This window comes from Alligator mississippiensis, chromosome 11 (genome assembly GCF_030867095.1).
Source record: "Alligator mississippiensis isolate rAllMis1 chromosome 11, rAllMis1, whole genome shotgun sequence".
NCBI lineage: Eukaryota > Metazoa > Chordata > Crocodylia > Alligatoridae > Alligator > Alligator mississippiensis.
Window position 1 is genome coordinate 53,697,534 of NC_081834.1, and position 19,115 is coordinate 53,716,648.

Here is a 19,115-nt window from a genome sequence, read left to right on the forward strand (position 1 = left end):
CTCTTGGAAGTGTGGCAGGGGCCGGGATCCTGTCCCTGCCACAATCCCGAGTGAGTAAAAAGGGAAGGAAATGAGTCAGTCTGGAAGGGTTGCAATTAGTATGCACAGCTTTAACTAAAGAGGTACAACAAAAGGAATAAGAGTTAAAGACTGCAAAAGGTGAGAACGAGAAACTATGGCAAGAAGCAGCTGTCTCAAGGCACAAATGAATGCAGTGCCTATGGGACATACTTAAATGACACAAATGGCCACCTTTCCTCAGCTGGCCCGCTGTATATAAAGTGCTTGTACCAATTTTTATTTTTTTTTGCCTCTGTGGAGCTGCCACACTGGAGGACGTAGGAGGCGGCGTGGGCAGAGGGTGTGGCAGGAAGCCGCCTTTGTTTCTCTCCCAAAAACTCTGCTCTGTGACAATTTGATAAGGTTTGGCCCAGCAGAGAGACACATCCTTACCCTATCTCATTGGGTAACCTGAGCTGGATACATTCCTGAGGGAGGGGGAAAACCTGCTCCATTCTGCCTACGTGACTAGTATCACATACCTGGGTGAGGGGCTTCCTCCCTGGTGGGCTAGAGTCTGCCCGGCAACTAGTGATATATTTCAAATTGGTTGGCTGACTACCAACAGGTGCTGGCCTCCATTGGACCAGGTACATGAGGTCACAAGGGCTATATAAGTTAAGGACTGCCCAGGCAGAGAAAGGCAGCAGCCATGAGGGATACTCAGGAAAAAAGAAGAGCTGTACCATCTGAAACTTGCTCTATCTCTCAAAACTCATGATCAAGGAACTGCTTTCCTCCAGAGGGATTCTCCTACAGCCTCTGGATGATACTTGTGAGTAAGCTAACTGAGATCCAACTAGACATATAGCTTGCAGTAACTCAGATGTGTGATCAAAGGCTACCCCAGCCACAGGAGTTTGCTCTATGGGATTTCTCTGATATTACTTTGACCTGTACCCTATTCTAACCCTATCCTCTGTAACCAATGAAGTTCTCCTTTGTGACTGGTGTAGGAGACTTATTGAGGGGTGGGTTTAATTATGCCTAGGAGGCCCCTTGGGTCTGCGGACTAGGGGAGACTATCCTTTTTGGCCCCCAACTTGGGGAAGTGCCCCAAGTTCTTGTATCGGGTCGAGTACCCATAGGACTATTAGGCCTGTGTTTCCCCAAAGACACGGGCCCCAGACAGTCCCTTCTTGGGGTGGTGGCAGCACATATTACCCCCGAACTCAGCAGTGGGGCTCAAAAGGGGAGACCCCCACTTAGGCGCCCCTGGAGAAACATGTGGAGTCCGTAAGGTGGATAGTCATAGTGAGGTGGGAGGCTTAATGCAGGAGCTCCCCCTACTGGCCTGCCACAGAGGGGCTCCCATTTTAACTCAGCTGGCCCTGCCCGCCGCAGCCAATCGGCGCATGTGCAGTTGTGCAAAAGCATTACGAACGGATGGACAGACAAATTAAATGCTTTATTATATTAGAATTCTGATGTACTTGAGAAACCCCCACCTCCTGCTTTTAACATCCCTTGCCAGCTGTAACTCATGTTTTATGCCTTCGCCTTGCTGATCTTATCCCAGTCCACTTGTGTTGGGGATTTGGATCCTTGGTGAAAGACAGCTTGTAACTCCAGTTCATCTCTCTCAATGTTAGTTGGGTAAAAAACTCCTGGGGAAGCCTTATCAGTCCCTCACTCGCTGACCCATCTTTCCAGTGTACTGGAATGGGCTGCAGTTGTACTTCTGGCATTGTGTATGTCTTCCAGGAACAGCCAGGCTTCCTGCATTCCTTTTTCCTCCAGTTCATCTCTCCAGGCAACCTTGCCAACTGCTTCTCATTGCTAGTTAAAATCTGCTTCTCTGATGTTCACTGTCCTCCCTTAGCTCTTCACCTGCCTTAGTTTTCTTTCATATATTTCATAGACTTCTAGAGTTGAAAGGGACCTGGTAGATCATCAGGTCCGACCCCCTGCTCCAAGCAGGAAAGAGCGCTGGGGTTAAGTAATCCCAGCCAGATGCCTGTCTAATCTCCTCTTGAACACCTCCAGGGAAGGGGAAAGCACCACCTCCCTTGGAAGCCCATTCCATATTTTGGCAACCCTTATGATCCTGAACTTGAAGACGGGCATTCTGCACTGGCAGATAAAACTGTGACCACCACGTCATCCTTTTCCCACAGGAACCACAACCACAGACAGCTACAGCCCAGTTGGGACTGGAAGCTGCCGTCTCTAACTCCCAAAACTGTGTTTTGATCACTACATGACTGGGGAGCTGTAAAGAAAACATGGCTACACACAACAGGTCTTGCATCTACAATCTCTTCCTTGGAAGGCAAATGCACTACTACTACTTAAACAGCTATTAAGGTTTTTGCTGTGATTGAGTGATCAGTAGGGTTAGCCAAGACAATTAAATGAAGGCATTTTCAAAGGTTCTGGAAGAGAAAGAGTTAAAATGTGGCCAGATACAAGCCTGTGTCTTGAATGAGGAATCAAACCCTCCCCTGACAAAGACAGTGTAAATATTCACTAAAAGCTAAAATAAGATTATAACTCACATTTGAAAAAAATTGTAAAAGCCCTAATTCCAATTGCCTAAATGGTGCAATGGGCCATTGAAAACAATAAAAAAAAGAAAATGTTCCTTGTCATTCAATATGCAGATAAATACATATACATATTAAAAAACACCTCAAGAACTGCAATGATGTGTGCATTGCCACTGAACATGTTGTGCGGGCCGAGCCCTGATCCCACCTTTGTCGCCATGTGCAGCGGTGATTCCGATCCCATTCTCGCAGCCATGTGCGAGCTGGGGGCGAGCTGGGCCCGTCTTCGTTGCACGCGGGCTGTGGCCGGCAGCCCGGGCACGCGGGGTTGGAGAGAACTGCGGAGCGGTTTGGCACGTGCGAGTTAGAATTAGTTACGGAGGCGTAATGGTTGATTTAAAAGATTGTTTACTTACACCCAAAGATGGTATTGGTGTAGGCTGGACAGGTTTCCAGGCACAGCTCCCGCTTAGATCCTCGCTAGAGGAACACGACAAATCGATTGCTCCCACAGAGTTGTTCAGGCTCCGCGGGTCCGGTTTGGTTGGGTTTGAAAAGTTTCGCCGGAGTTACTTAGGCTCCGCGGGTCCGAAGTTACAGGAAAGGGATACGTCTGGGATTGCGATCGGCGATGGGGAGAGGCGAGAAGTGAAAGCTCCGTAGGTTCGGTTCTATTGCCTCTATTGCCTGCTTAGGGGAGGCACGCTGGGTCCGCGAGGGTCCGCAGTGCTTGGAGATCTTCACACAGAATCTCTCTCGTCCTCCCTCCTCCGGCTTGGGCGGAAAATACCCAAGCCTTATGTACGGCTAGCAAGCCAATCGCTAGCCGCCACGTGTGCCTATATTAGGAATTGGCCAATAATATGGCGCGAATCCGAATACAAATGGCGGGAACTCCTTTGCAGCGTGTATCACTATGATGCAAAAGAAATGCACCCTGCAAAGAAGCTGTAATCTGGTGGGAAATCCCCCGTTGCACCAGAGTTCTCTCTTACAGCAGAGAACTCTACCGTGCAAAGAAAGCGACAAATAGCGGGAAATAATTTAGCGGTGCCAAAGCACACACACAAACAAAAATCACAACTTTGGGTTGTGACACGTGTCAGCATTGTAAACTTGTATATATACGTAATCTTTCACTGGGAACAAAGCAGAGAGTGATCACTTAATATAACATCCACTGTCCATTGCATCGGCCACAAGGATCTAAAATTTTCTTCCCCTCTGTGACCATGAGTCACTTCTGATGGTGAACTTCTTGGCAGGTTTGTGGGTTTTTTTCTTTTGCAGAAACCATAGTGTAATCCAGTGGTCTCCAACCTTTTTATGCAAAAGATCACTTTTTGAATGAACTTTCAACCCAAGATTTACCATGCGTGCCCTCCCCCGCACCTTGCAGGTCAGTCTGTGGAGGAAGGAAGAAGTTGGGGGTCAGGGACCAGGGCTGGGGTGATTGGGGCCCAGGCCAGGTGGTGGGACAGGGGTGTGTGTGTGGGGGGGGGGTGCTCCCACTGCTGTGCACACCTGGGGGGAGGCCTGGGGGGAATGTGCCCTCCTCAATCTGTGCACAGGGTGGAGGAAGCTGCCATTGCGCACTGGGCTATGAACGCCAAGCCTCACTGCAGCTGCCCTGCTAGCAGTGCGACACCACATGCATCCTGCCACTGGGCTGAGCCGTGCCTCCTGCCAGCCCGGCGGTGGACGTGGCGTCGCGTGGCTCCCAGGGCAGCTGCAGCCAGGCTTGGCGCTTAGAGCCTAGCATGCAATGGCAGCTGCCTCCACTTCCACCTCTGACAGTTCATCTCAGTCTGTGGGGGGTAATTGGCACGATTGACTGGTTGGTGACCACTGGTGTAATCAATCCAGTAGCAAAGGTGACTGATAGACTATGAGGCCTCCTTACCATCAATAGAATTAACAGTGTCTTCCTCACTTAAGCCATGGCTTTACCACTATAGCAAAAATTGTCTTGTGTATGTTGTGTTGTTTGTCTTGTTGTGTGGTTCTTTGTTTGGTTGGTTGGTTTGTTTTAAGTTGTCAAATGTTTAAATGCATAGAAAGATCATCAAAGTGTGATAAAAAATCATTGTCAGGACCCCTTTTAAAAATTGAATTTGTTTGTGGATCCCAGACCAGGACACTCCCATCCAGTTTGGACTGGAAAGTTGTTCTAATATTTGAAACCCAGGGCAGCAATTGATATGAAAGTTTCAAGTTATAAATGTCACTTGTTTAGCAAAATGGCATGTATTAAAAGGTAATATGCATGTGTATAGCAAACAACCTAATGAAATGTTTTCAAGGCTATAAAGACAATCTCTTTTGTACTGAAATGCTATTTATAACATTAACATAGCAAAATGTGTGTAAAAAAATTACCCTGACCCATTGTTTTAAAGGAAACAAGTGCCTGCAAAGGTAATACTTTCCTAAACCTGGAATCTCTGTGTTTAAAAGATGGTTAAAAACAAAGCTAAATTTGACCCAACAATGGTGTAATGTTGCTGCATAGCCGCTGTAGATTGAAAGGATGTGAACCACCACTGAAGCATCAAGTACTTAGGTTGGGACAAAGAACAATCAAGCTTAGTTGCGTTATCCCTGTCCAAAGCATCCCACAGAAGTGCTTGTCTAATCTAGTCCTAAAACTACCCTACAGCCCTGTTACCAGACTACAAGGCATATTGCATCCAAACACCAAAAATGCCCTCACCTGCCACAGGGAAAGCAGGGGGATGAGGGTAGTGACAATATCCAGCTGATGTAAGGGTGGTTCAAAGACACTCAAGAGATCCAAAGAAGAGAGCTATGCCCACCCCTCCTGAGGAAAGCCCTCATTGTCCATACCAGTCTGAGCATGGAGTAAAAGCTCTTCCTGAGCCCAAATGTGTGATCAGTCTGACCCTGAATGGAGGGGCAAACCCTCTACCCAGGAACCCACAGGCTTTAATCCCAGCAGGAGCACTGGCACACCTCAGTCAAAAAACGTAGTCTTAGGGGCAGTCCACACCCAATGCTTCTGAGTCCCCATTCGGCACTCTTATTTTGGCCCTTTTAACCTACACTCCCATCCTGGTTTTTTTCCTTTGTTGCAGCACTGTTCATTGTTTGCTGTGTGAACTGCCTGCATGAATTTCTAAGGGAAGATCAAGTCTTGGGATGGGGGCAGCGCAACCCAGGAAGCTTTCCCAGAACGGCCAGCTGAGGGAAGTAACTCCTGCGTAACAGCTCTAGACAGACTGTGAAGCGGTGAAGTCACGTTAACGTGCTCAGCCTTTGGTAACTGTCTGCTTATATTTTGGTAGTCCCAGTAAAGTTGACAGTTTGTATTCTGGCAACCGTAGTTGATGAATTGCTTTGTGCTTAGTAGATGTCTTGTAGTCAATAATTAAGCTTTGGACTGTTCGTTGGACGAGTCGCGGTGGTTAATCAGAGTTCTCCTTGCCCAACACACATAATTCCCCGGCTCTTTGCCCGTAACCAGCTGTGGGAGAGCATGGGCCACAAGAAGGATCCCTCTGGGTGGGGAGCGGCAGCAGTGGGAATGTCAGTGGGAATGTCTGGAAATAATTAGCTGTCATGGCTGCTTTCCCAGCTGCCACTGACTCAATTCGATTGGATGCTTTTTGCTTAGCTGTCCTTTGAAACCAAGGGGCCTCTGCACCTGGGGTGGCCTACGTGCAGGATAATAAAATAAATAAAAGAAAAAAAAGAAAAGAAAAATAGCTATAATAAAATAAAGTAAATTCTAATATAATAAAGGGCTTAATCTGTCTGTCTGTCTGTAATGCTTTTGCCCAACTGCACATGCGCCGATTGGCTGCACAGGCCAGGGGGGCATGGGCGAGGCGGCGGAGTTAAAACAGGATCCCCTCCGCTGCTGCTACCGCCTCCTGCAGCCTCTGGTGCGGTGGCTCCCTCCGCCCCACCTCCACTCATGGCAAAAAAAATTAATTGAGTAGACCACTTTACAAGCAGTGGAACCGGCTGAGAAAAAGTGGGAGCCCCTCCATCATAGTGGGGTCGGACCCAAATGAGGAGTAGAAGAGGGGAGAGGGAGCGGGGTCCGACCCGAACCTGGGCGGGAGGGTGGGGAGGAGTTGGATCCGAAGTGGGGGAGGGGGCAGTGGGGTCAGACCCAAATTGGCAGAGGGAGGGGAGGAGTGGGGTCAGACCCAAAACAGGGGGCAAGGGGGGGAGGGGGTGCAGGGTCAGACCCAAAGTGGGGGGAAGCAGGGTCAGACTTGAAGCAGTGGGGGTGGGAGTTGGGGAACAGGGTTGGATCTGAAGCAAGGAGGGAGTGTGGGAGGGGGCGAATTCAAAGCACTGGGGGGAAGGATGGATCAGGATTGGACCCGAAGCGGTGGGGGTGAAGGAGGTTGGAGCGTGGTTGCACTCAAAGTGGCGGGGGGGAGGGGAGTGTGGAGCAGGGCCAGAACAGGAGCAGGGGGAAGGAGCTGGGGGGGGGGCACAAGGGGCTTCAGCCCCACTAACCCCCCTGTCATTCTTGACAGGCAGTTTTGCTAGTAAAAATATTAAACAGTAAGATAAAAAATATCAAAAACAAAATGAAATAAAATAAAGAATAAAATAAAATAAAATATAATAAAGAATATAAAAGTATAATAATAACAAAATAAACAAGAGAAAGAAAAGACTGGCATGGCACAAGTCAATGTCTACACATGAGCATTAAGAGACTTGTGTGGAGGAGAAAAGACTCCCCGAGACATCATTCCCTACCAAGCCCTAGCAGAGGCTGGTTCTGCATCCCCTGGTCCTTAGCACAATCCTGAGCCTCCAAGGAGGGTCCCGCCTGCACTCACCGGGGATCTCGCTGTTCCTCACTCCCACAACCTGCTTGCAGCCCCCAGCCCTGCAGCCCCCTGTGCTGCCTCCATCCCTGGGACCACGCCCTGCTTCTGCTGCCAGGCTCAGCCTGGACAGCTGCCGAGTGCCCTTAGCCCCAGCCCAGCCAGAGTTGCCCATACCTGCTGGGAGAGCTGGAGCTGCTGGTGCAGAGGAGGCAGGTGCAGCTGGTTCCATGCATGATCCGAGCCGCATCTGGGCACCAGCGACAAGTGGAAGGAGACAGGAGCCCGCTAAGACCCTTCTAGCCTTGCTCTGCTGGATACACACCACTTTCTTCCTGGGGTCTGAAAAACTATGTTGAGTTATACAGAACCCTCCCCCCCCCAAAAAAACAAACAAACAAAAAAACAAAAACCCAACCCCCCCCAAAAAACTAAGTATATCATCACCTATCTTTGCCAAAAAAAACCCCTTCCTGTTTATGATATGTAAAAAGGTTCTGGAAATAGTTCACTAAACTGCAGTTCCCTGACAGAGGAAACGATTTTGGGTCACATCCAAAAGATTTTGCATCCATGTGGGTGGATCGCATTACATTCCCTTTTTCAGTCTGGAATCTTTCTGAAAACCAATTCTGGTGCTTGCTGTTAAGTATAAAGCTCTGCTGCAGTGAGAGAAATACCACTGACAGATTGTGAACTTCTCTCTCCAGGTAATTCAGAGAAACATGGTTCAGAACAAGAAACTTCAGAAAAATGTGAAGCACCATATGCAGTTAAGTCGTCATTCACTCCTTACAACTGCAGTGCCAGATGCTGCATGGTAGAAAGCCTCAGGGCTGCAGTAGGAAGAGTTTAGAGGCCCCAAAGCACTCCTTAGTCATAGGCCTCCTGAAATCTCTTCTACGAGGAGTGAAGTGTGGGAAATGTGTGACTTTTTCTCATTAAGGAAAACAACTAATCCTTGTTGGGGGGGAGAACGTGATTACCTGGGTTCCCTTGCCTTCGGCATGATTAACTCTCCCAGATAGTTTAAGATTTAAAAATGATAAAAAAAATTTCAATTTTAAAAATCTATCCCATAAAATGGGATAATTTTTTTGGAAGAATTCCTGAAAAACTTTTCCATGTTTTCATAGAAAATTTGGGTTGGAAGGGACCTCAGGAGGTCACATCTAGCCCACCCCCCTGCTCAGAACAGGACCAGCCCCAACTAAGTCATCCCAACCAAGGCTTTGTGCATCTGGATCATATAAACCTCCAAGAATGGAAATGCCACCACCTCTCTGGGTAACCTGTTCCAATGCTTCACCACCCTCCTTATGAGGAAGTTTTTCTCAATATCTAACCTAAACCCTTGCTGCAACTTGAGGCCATTTCTCCTTGTTCTGTCACAGTCCAGCTCCGTCCTCTTCGGTACCACCCTGCAGGGAGTTGAAGGCTGCTATTAAATCACTTCTCAGTCTTCCCTTCTGCAGACTAATGCAGTGTCACTTCATCTGAGATAGGAAGGACCCAGGGCTCCTGTCAGAACCAGACTCAGTCCAACAAGTGGCTCCAAGATCAAGTCTGTCCTAGCCCCCAAATATGAATTCATTAGGACCTTTGGTACTAGAGAAGCCAGGGTGACTGGCCTCCTGGGCCCACTGCACCAGGTCAGGTTGGGTTGGGTACTGTGAAGTACCACCTGCTGACATAAGACAGGTCCTGGTGGAAGCAGACAAGGGCAGGTTTACTGCTGAGAATGGGAACTGCCCTAGCTGGGATAGACATGAATCTCAGGGAGCTCCATGCAGGCAGGTTAGGATGAGCAGATCCTCTCCCAACCCAGGGATTTCTGGGAATTGGCATGAGAAAGCACAAACATTCCCACCACGCAGGGAATGAGTATTTCTAACACCTCTAGTGAGTACAGGTAGTGCCACATGTTTGGAAGTTGCCCAGCATTGTACTTACGTGTCCTCCTAAGAAACAAGGGAGCTCAGAAACTACAGACTCACGGTATGCAAAGCTTTAGCAAGAACATTGGAAAGAAAAGTAAGCGAGGACATAGAGGGAAGTAGGACATAGGAGAAGGAAGTTATAGCCTGGCTTGTGAAAAAGCAGACATGCCACACAACAAGCTGACAATTCTTACTTTTGCAGGCAAGAAGGGATTTTTATCTTCCATAAAGCATATGATACGGTGCCATAGAGAAGAGAGTTACTTAACTGGGAGTTACTAGACCTGCAAAGGGAGTAGGAAGCTGTCTAAAAGGGAAATGTTGAAGGGCAGCAACAGAAGGGGAGATACCAGCCTACAGGGAGGTCTTCAGTGGTGTTCCTCAGGGATCGCTCCTGGGGCTGATCTTGTTTCACATGTTTCCTATTGACCATTGCTCAACTGTAGATGAGTGGGGATAAAAATCTGCCAATTAGAAAAGTGAGGAGGCATTTTCCATGAAGGGCAGCATCAACATATCAGACAGAGGGGGCTCCTGGCCTTGGGGATCAAGGTAGTAGTGATGGCATGGGACTCTACAGTGAAAAGTCAAGGTCATCCACCTAGACCCCAAGAACAAGGATTTCTGCAGGAAACTAAGACTTTCCCACCCAAGAAGGACCCATGCTTGTTGATCACACAATAAGTGGTGCTGCTGGAACCATGAAAAGGGCAGTGCCGTGCATTTGGTCACCATTGGAGCTGCCAGGTTGCTGCCTCTTCTGTGGGGGTTTCCAGCTGCAAGGTGCACAGCATTGCCAGCAGCGGTGTTTAAGGCCCTCCAGCCTCATCTGCAATGGAGGTATGTTGGATCTCCCCTGCAGGAACCCGATGGCGGCAGAGGGCAGTGGGGAGCAGTGGCCCCCCTTCACTGCTACACAGCAGAGTTTCCTCTACATCAGCACGGAGGAGACCCAAGTCAGGGACGTGTGGCCTGCCTGGCACTGCAGCTTCCTGTCATCGCTCCTACATAAGAGTCAAGCCCCTCAGGTGAATACAGTTGTACAGCAGGCCTCAAGCAACAGGGTCCCATGCCTCCCCACCCTCAGCCAGGCAGTCATACAGTCCACCGGCTGGATGGGAGCCAGCATCCCAAAAGGGGAGGGACCCAGGTCTCCCCACAACCTGCCGCTTCCTGGGTCCTGGGTCTGATCAGAGCTGGCAGTCCCTAAAGGGGAAAAGCCCCATTCATGTCCTTTTTCCTGACCATGAACCAGCCACTCCCTGTGACTTGGGCTTCCCTGCTACGAGCCAGGCCCAAACCCTAGCCTGACCGTGGGTTACTTAGACCTTGTTGCATGTGCCAATGTCCGCATGTTTTCTCTCCCAGCCTGACCACATGGACGCCCAGTCCCAGCCAGCCAAGCAGAGACAGCTCAACGAGCTCTGAGGAGGGGACTGCTGGATGGTGAGTGGAGTGGAAACTGTGATCTGGGCAAGGGGTCCAGGAAGATCAGGGACAGAAAGGATGATACAGCTCTTCTGGGGAGTGGTGGGTGCTGGGTAGCAATTTAGGAGAGTCCTGCAGAGGCTAAAAATGACACATACTCGGAAGGGAACTCATGGATGGAGATTCCACCTCCCTGGGTAACCTGTTGCAGTGCTTTACCACCCTCCTAGTGAGTAAGTTTTTCCCCAAATCTGACTTAAACTTCCCTTTTTGCAACTTGAGGCCATTGCTCCATGTTCTGTCACCTGCCACCACTGAGGACAGTCCAGCTCCATCCTCTTTGGAACCACCCTGCAGGGAGTTGAAAGCTGCTAATTAAATCTCCCCCCTCCACCCCGGTCTTCTCTTCTGCAGACTGAATATGCCCAGTTTCCTCAGCCTCTCCTCATAAATCATGTGCCCTCAAGCCCCTCACTTTTGTTGCCCTTCGCTGAACTCTTTCCAATTTGTACACATCCTTTTTGTAGCGGGGTGCCCCAAACTGGACACAGGGCTCCAGATGTGGTCTCAGCAGTACCAAATTGGGGAAGAATCTTGGCTGCTCTCTTCCAGGGTCTAGAGAAGATTGAGGGGAGATTTAATAGTAGCTTTCAACTCCCTGAAGGGTGGTTCCAAAGAGGACAGAGCTGGACTGTTCTCCACGATGACAGGCGACAGAATAAGGAGCAACGGTCTCAAGATGCAGCAAGGGAAGCTTAGGTTACATATTAGGAAAAGCTCTCACAAAGAGGGTAGTGAAACACTAGAACAGCTATCCAGAGCAGGGCTGCGAAACGGAATCGTTTTGTTTCGACCAGCATTTCGATGTTTCAACAGAACAGTGTTTTGTTTCAACTTTTGTTTCAAGTCAAAACAGCTGTTCTGTTTTGTTCCGTCGAAACGTTTTCCCGTTTTGCCCATTTCGGCATTTCGCCCATAGGATATAATGGGGAAGGTCAAAACAGGCTATAACTTTGTCATTTCCAGGCAGATTTGGATTAAACTTACAGAAACCATAGCCCCTTCTGAGGGCATGAAGCATGTCAAGTTTAAAGAAGATAGGCACAGGGAATTCGGAGAAACTGCACCCCAAAATCTTGAGACCAAAACTCATGTCACTTGTGTGTGTTAAGCCACAGTAGGGTCAAAACAGCAGGAGTAGCGGCTCCTGGTGTGGCCACAAAGCCTGCCAAATTTCAAGGAGATAAGTGTAGGGGTTTGGGGGGAACTGCACCTCAAGCTGCAGACAAGAAAAACTTGTGACATGGGTGCTTGTGCAACTGTGTCTGCCTGGGGGCACCTGGGGGGAGTGGGGACACACAGATGGACTACTGCAGACCTGGCTGCTAAGCTACTGTGTTACCAGTTACCAATTAATCATGAATCACTCAGGGACCAGCTCAATACACAGTACCTAGCTACTACATAATGACTTTAAAAAGCATGGGTTCACACCTACAAAACCACAGACTAAGGAGAGGAAAGAGTCAATACAGACAATCAACTGCCCCAAGACAGAGACAATCAGTCCTACAAGCACCCATGGCATGAGTTTTGCTTGTCAGCAGCCAGAGGTGCAGGACCCAGAAGCCAGACTCCCCCTGCACTGATCTCCTTGACAGCTGGCAGGATTTGTGGCCTCACGAGGGGCCACCACTCCTGCAGTTTTCACCCCCCCTGCACAACATGAGTTTTGCTTTCAAGAATTTGGGTGCAGTTCCCCCCCGAACCCCAGCACTGATCTTCTTGAAACCTGGCAAACTGCATGATCTCAGCAGAGGTTACCACTCTGTCAAGTTTCATCCAAATCAGACAAAAAACAACAAAGTTATAAATATTTTATTGATTCCCCATTATACCCTATGGCTAGATCTCCCAAGTGGCTCTGAAGTGGTTTGGAGCTTCAGAAAGCCTAACAAAGCCAGCGCTCTGATCCAGACACGCTGCTTCACATGCCAAAGCTTCTCCAGATCCAAAGCACGGTCCGAAGCTTCACACAGCCTTAGCCCTAGAAGAGCCGGGTAGAGCAGGAGAATCACTTCTTTGCAATGGTTTTGCTGGAGACATATCAATTGATGCATGCCAGTGTATTGTTGTCCCTTCTGGCTACAGCATCGCAGTGCCAGCTCATGTTCATACTGTGGCCAATTATTATTCCCAGGTCTTGGTGACAAGTGATGGGGGATCTTCAGTCCTGCTGCCTGATGAGAGGCAACAGTTGCATAAGCACCCATGTCATGAGGTTTGACTTTGAGCAGCTAGGGGTGCAGGGCCCCATAACCCCCCTGCACCGGTCTCCTCGACAGCTGGCAGGCTTTGTGGCTGCAGCAAGGTTTAGCAGCCAGGCCTGCAGTAGGTTCTCCTCCCCCGTGCCCCAAGACGGACATAGTTGCACAAGCACCCATGACATGAGTTTTGTCTGCCAGCAGCCAGAGGTGCAGGGCCCCAGACCCCCCCTGCACTGATCTCAACAGCTGGCAGGTGTCGTGGCCTGAGCAAGGGCCACCATCCCTGCAGTTTTCACCCTGCTGCGCCTTAACACACCCAGTGTCACCCATGTCATGAGTTGGGCTTGTCCGCAGCTTGAGGTGCAATTTCCCCCAAACCCCTGCACTTAGCTCCTTGAAACTTGGCAGGCTTCATGGCCTCAGCAGGGGCTAGCATTCCTGCAATTTTGACCCTGCTGTGGCTTAACACATACACGTGACATGAGTTTTTGCTTTCAGGATTTTGGGGTGCAGTTTCTCTGAACCCCCTGTGCTTTCATAGTAGTTAGGGGTCAGAAGGGACCTGAATAGATCTAGTCTAACCCCCCGTCACTGGTTGGAGCACACGCTGGGATCACACGACCCCAGACAGGTGTTCATTCAACCTCTTTTTGAATTTACCCAAGGTAGGAGCAACGACCACTTCCCTAGGAAGTTGGTTCCAGATCCTAGCTACCCTGACAGTGAAATAGTGCCTCCTGAACTCTAACCTGAACCTATTCTCCAGCAGCTTCTGGCTATTGTTCCTCATCGCCCCAGGTGCTGCTGGGGGGAATAGGGCCCTTCCTATTTGCTGCTGATCTCTCCTAACGAGTTTGTAGGCAGCCACCAAATCCACCAAATCCCCCCTCAGCCTCCGCTTGCTGAGGCTGAACAGGTTCAGGTCCCTCAGCCTTTCCTCATACTGGAGGGGAAGATGAGGGCAGGGGAAGCCATGGACCACCAAACCATGTGGCACCCACAAGGACAGCCCAGCCTGAAGAAGGAGAACATCGGGAACCTGCGAGCCATGGGGCAGCCAGCACTACAGCACAGGTAAGCAATAAGCAGGTAAGCAATAAGGGGCCCTTTGGGAATCGGAGCTGGGGGGCAACAAAGGTGCCAGTCACAGGGCTCAAGTGCCTATATACTAACGCTAGGAGCATGGGGAGCAAGCAGGATGAACTAGCGCTCCTGCTTGCACAAAACACCTACGACTTAGTAGAGCTAACAGAAACCTGGTGGGATTCGTCCCACGACTGGGCGGTACATATTGAGGGTTATAGGCTGTACAGAAAGGACAGGGTAGGGAAGAAAGGGGGAGGGGTTGTGCTCTATGTCAATGAGCAATATACATCGACCCTTATCAAAACGGAATCGGAGGAGGAGAAAGTAGAAGGATTGTGGGTTAGGCTACATGGGGGTCAAGGAGAAAGGGATTTGGTGGTAGGGGTCTGCTACAGACCCCCACACCAAGGGGAAGAGCTAGATTTGGGGTTCCTGAGGCAACTCTCGGAGACCATAAAAACTAGGGAGGCGGTAGTCATGGGAGACCTAAACTACCCAGACATCTGCTGGGAGATGCAGACAGCAAAGTCCCACTGTTCACGCAGGTTCCTATCCTGTGTACAGGACCTCCACCTGACGCAGGAGGTACACGGTCCCACTAGGGGGAATGCCATACTGGATCTGGTATTGGCAACGGGGGATGAACTGGATCTGGTATTGGCAACAGGGGATGACATGGTAGGGGACCTACAGATCGGTGGTCACCTGGGGGACAGTGATCACCTAATAATAGAATTCATCATAAGACGTCAAGTGGGTAAGGTAATTAGTAGGGTGAAAGTGATAGACTTTAGGAAAGCTGACTTCAATGAACTCAGGCGATTAGTCAAGGATGCACTGCAGAGTAGGAGTTTTGAAGAGATGGGAGCCCAGGAAGGGTGGCTGTGCCTTAAGGAAATGATCCTTTGGGCACAGAGGAAGACGATCCCGATGCGGGGAAAAAGAGGGAAAGGGGCCAGGAGGCTTCCTTGGCTGACCAGAGAAATCCAGGGCAGCCTACGGGCGAAAAGGGGAGCATATAAAAAGTGGAAACAGGGAGAGATTACCAAAGAGGAGTATACCTCCTCTGCTCGCATTTGTAGGGAGGCAGTTAGGTGGGCCAAAGCTACCATGGAGCTGAGGATGGCATCCCAGTTAAGGATAACAAAAAATTGTTTTTTAGATATATAGGGAGTAAAAGGAAGGCCCAGGGAGGAATAGGACCACTGCTAAATGGGCAGAAACAATTGGTGACAGATAGGGGGGACAAGGCTGAACTCCTCAACGAGTTCTTTGCCTCAGTGCTCCTAAGCGAGGGGCAAGACAAGTCTCTCACTGGGGTTGTAGAGAGGCAGCAGCAAGGCGACAGACTTTCATGCGTAGACCCTGAGATGGTGCAGGGTCATTTGGAGGAACTGGATGTGTTTAAGTCGGCAGGCCCGGATGAGCTCCATCCGAGGGTACTGAAGGCACGGGCCGACGTCATTGCAGAGCCACTGGCGGGAATATTTGAACCCTCGTGGCGCACGGGCCAAGTCCCGGAGGACTGGAAAAGGGCCAATGTGGTCCCCATTTTCAAGAAGGGGAGGAAGGAGGACCCGGGCAACTGTAGGCCAGTCAGGCTCACCTCCATCCTTCGCAAAGTCTTTGAAAAAATTATCAAGGCTCACATTTGCGAGAGCCCAGCAGGAAAAATTCTGCTGAGGGGAAACCAGCACGGGTTTGTGGCGGGCAGATCGTGCCTGACTAATCTAGTCTCTTTTTATGACCAGGTTACAAAACGCCTGGACGCAGGAGTAGGGGTTGATGTCGTATACTTAGACTTCAGGAAGGCCTTCGATATAGTATCCCACCCCATACTGGTGAACAAGTTAAGAGGCTGTGACTTGGATGACTACACAGTTCGGTGGGTGGCGAATTGGCTAGAGGGTCGCACCCAGAGAGTCGTAGTGGATGAGTCGGTATCGACCTGGAAGGGTGTGGGCAGTGGGGTCCCGCAGGGCTTGGTCCTAGGACTGATACTCTTCAATGTCTTCATCAGAGACTTGGACGAGGGAGTCAAATGTACTCTGTCCAAGTTTGCGGATGACACAAAACTGTGGGGAGAAGTGGACACGCCGGAGGGCAGGGAACAGCTGCAAGCAGACCTGGACAGGTTGGACAAGTGGGCAGAAAACAACAGAATGCAATTCAACAAGGAGAAATGCAAAGTGCTGCACCTAGGGAGGAAAAATGTCCAGCACACCTACAGCCTAGGGAATGACCTGCTGGGTGGCACGGAAGTGGAAAGGGATCTTGGAGTCCTAGTGGACTCCAAGATGAACATGAGTCGGCAGTGTGACGAAGCCATCAGAAAAGCCAATGGCACTTTATCGTGCATCAGCAGATGCATGACGAACAGATCCAAGGAGGTGATACTTCCCCTCTATCGGGTGCTGGTCAGACCGCAGTTGGAGTACTGCGTGCAATTCTGGGCGCCACACTTCAAGAGGGATGTGGATAACCTGGAGAGGGTCCAGAGAAGGGCCACTCGTATAGTTAAGGGCTAGCAGGACAAGCCCTGAGGAGAAACTGGGGCACCTAGACCTCTTCAGCCTCCGCAAGAGAAGGTTGAGAGGCGACCTTGCCTATAAGTTCATCACGGGGGCACAGAAGGGAATTGGTGAGGTTTTACTCACCAATGCACCCCCGGGGGTTACAAGAAACAATGGCCACAAGCTAGCAGAGAGCAGATTTAGACTGGACATTAGGAAGAACTTCTTCACAGTTCGAGTGGCCAAGGTCTGGAACGGGCTCCCAAGGGAGGTGGTGCTCTCCCCTACCCTGGGGGTCTTCAAGAGGAGGTTAGATAGGCATCTAGCTGGGGTCATCTAAACCCAGCACTCTTTCCTGCCTATGCAGGGGGTCGGACTCGATGATCTATTGAGGTCACTTCTGAACCTAGCATCTATGAATCTATTAATCTAGGGCCTGCCCTGTTGCCCTCCAACCAAGCAGGTGGCCCTCATCTGAACCCTCTCAAGGCAGGCCACATCCTTCTTAAAGTGCGGTGCCCAGAACTGGATGCAGTATTCCAGTTGAGGCCGGACCAGTGTCATGTAGAGAGGGAGTATCACCTCTCTGGACTGGCTTGAAATGCATCTTTGGATGCACGACAAGGTGCGGTTGTCTTTGCTGGCTGCAGTCTGGCATTGGCAGCTATGTTCATCTTGGAGTCAATGACTCCAAGATCCCTTTCTGCCTGTGCTCACAAGGGGGGAGCTCCCCAGCTTGTATGTATGCAGTGGATTCCTTCTCCCCAGGTGCAGCACCCTGTATTTATCTACATTGAAGCCCATCCTATTATCATCCATCCACTTCTGTAGTTTGTCTAAATCTAATTGCAGCCTCTCTCTCCCATGGAGCGTGCCTGCCTCTTCCCACATCTTGGTGTCATTGGCAAACCTAGACTACGTGTTTTCCACACCCTCGTCCAAGTCGCTGATGATGTTGAACAGCGTAGGCCCCAGGACTGAGCCCTGGGGGACCCCACTGTTCATATCCCGCCAGGTCAAGTACGACCCGCCCACCGCCACTCTCCGGGTGCGCCCCATCAGCCAATTTCTGACCCATCCAACTGTGTAGGCCTCAATGCCACAGTCACTCAGTTTGTTAATGAGGATGGGGTGAGAGACAGTGTCAAATGCCTTCTTAAAGTCCAGAAAAACTACGTCCAGGGCAACACCATCATCCAAGGATTTAGTTACCTGGTCATAAAAGGCCATCAGGTTGGTCTAGCAGAACCTGCCTTTGATGAACCCATGTTGATTTCCCCTGGGCATGATTTCCCCTGCTGGCCCCTCACAGATATGGTCTTTGGTAATTTTTTCAAAGATTTTCCCCAAGACTGATGTAAGGCTTATGGGCTTATAGTTTCCTAGGTCCTCCTTTCTCCCTTTCTTATCAATGGGGACCACATTAGCTAGTTTCCAATCTCCAGGCACCTGGCCCGTGGACCATGATTGCTTGTGCAGCCAGGCCAGAGGCACAGCAATGACCCCTGCCAACTCCCTCAACACCCGTGAGTGGAGGGCATCAGGGCCCGCAGATTTAAAAACATTCAGCCCTTCCAGAAGATCCCTAACTACATCTGCGTGGACCCGAGGCCTGGCAGTGCTATCCTCAAATTTGCCCCTACCTGTGGTGGGAGAGCTGTCCTGTTCCCTGTCCAAGAAAACAAGGAAAAGAACTGGTCAAAGATTTCGGCTTTCTCGTCTGGCTTAGCCACAAGATTACCATTTGAGTCTAACAGGGGTCCTACATTACCCAGTGCCCACTTCTTGCTCCCAATGTATTTGAAGGACTTTTTGTTGTCCTTAATCCTGGTCGCTAGCCTGAGCACCATCTCTGTCTTGGCCTTCCTAATGGCCCTCCTACACTCACAGGCCAAGGAGTATTCCTCCTTGGCGATAGCCCTTTTCTTCCAGCTGGTGTACGTCTCCCTTTTGGCCCTCAGGCATTCTCGAATGCCTTTGCTGAGCCAGGGGGGTTTTCAGAGCACTCTTCCCCCTTCTTTCTCTCAGAGACTGTTACACTCTGAGCCTGGAGGATCGTCCCTTTAAGGTACAACTATCCCTCATGGATTCCCATATCCTCGACCTTTTGGGCCCTCAGTGCCTCCCCCACTAATCTCCTAAATTCATTGAAGTTGGCCCTTCTGAAGTCAGGGGCTTTAGTCTTGAGATAAGTCCTCAATACCCTGCACTGGATGGTGAATTCCAGCAGACGATGATCACGGTCACCCAGGTGGTTAAGGACCTGCAGTCTCCTCATCAAGTCGTCCCCAGTGGCCAAGACCAGGTCCAGCAAGGCTTCTCCCCTAGTGGGGCTCTGCACCTCCTGGATAAGGTGGAGGTCCTAGCTGTATTTCAGCTAGGAACTGATCTTGAAACTTGACACACATCATGCCCTCAGAAGGGTCTACGATTCCTGCAAGTTTCATCCAAATCTGACCAGAAATAACAAAGTTATAGACTGTTTTGACCTTCCCTATTATAGCCTCCAGGCGCAACT

General features: G+C 50.0%; 2 long non-coding RNA genes across 2 annotated transcripts; one reads left to right on the forward strand and one right to left on the reverse strand.

Annotated features, from left to right (window-relative positions):
• The first annotated feature begins 511 nt into the window (after positions 1–511).
• On the forward strand, positions 512–5,887 carry LOC132244092 (uncharacterized). Its single transcript, XR_009455691.1, has 2 exons — positions 512–835; positions 5,645–5,887. It is a non-coding gene; the product is annotated as an uncharacterized LOC132244092 (long non-coding RNA).
• Positions 2,941–7,731, reverse strand: LOC132244093 (uncharacterized). Its single transcript, XR_009455692.1, has 2 exons — positions 7,541–7,731; positions 2,941–6,223 (listed from the first exon to the last, which is right to left on the reverse strand). It is a non-coding gene; the product is annotated as an uncharacterized LOC132244093 (long non-coding RNA).
• Between the last annotated feature and the right edge of the window lie 11,384 nt (positions 7,732–19,115).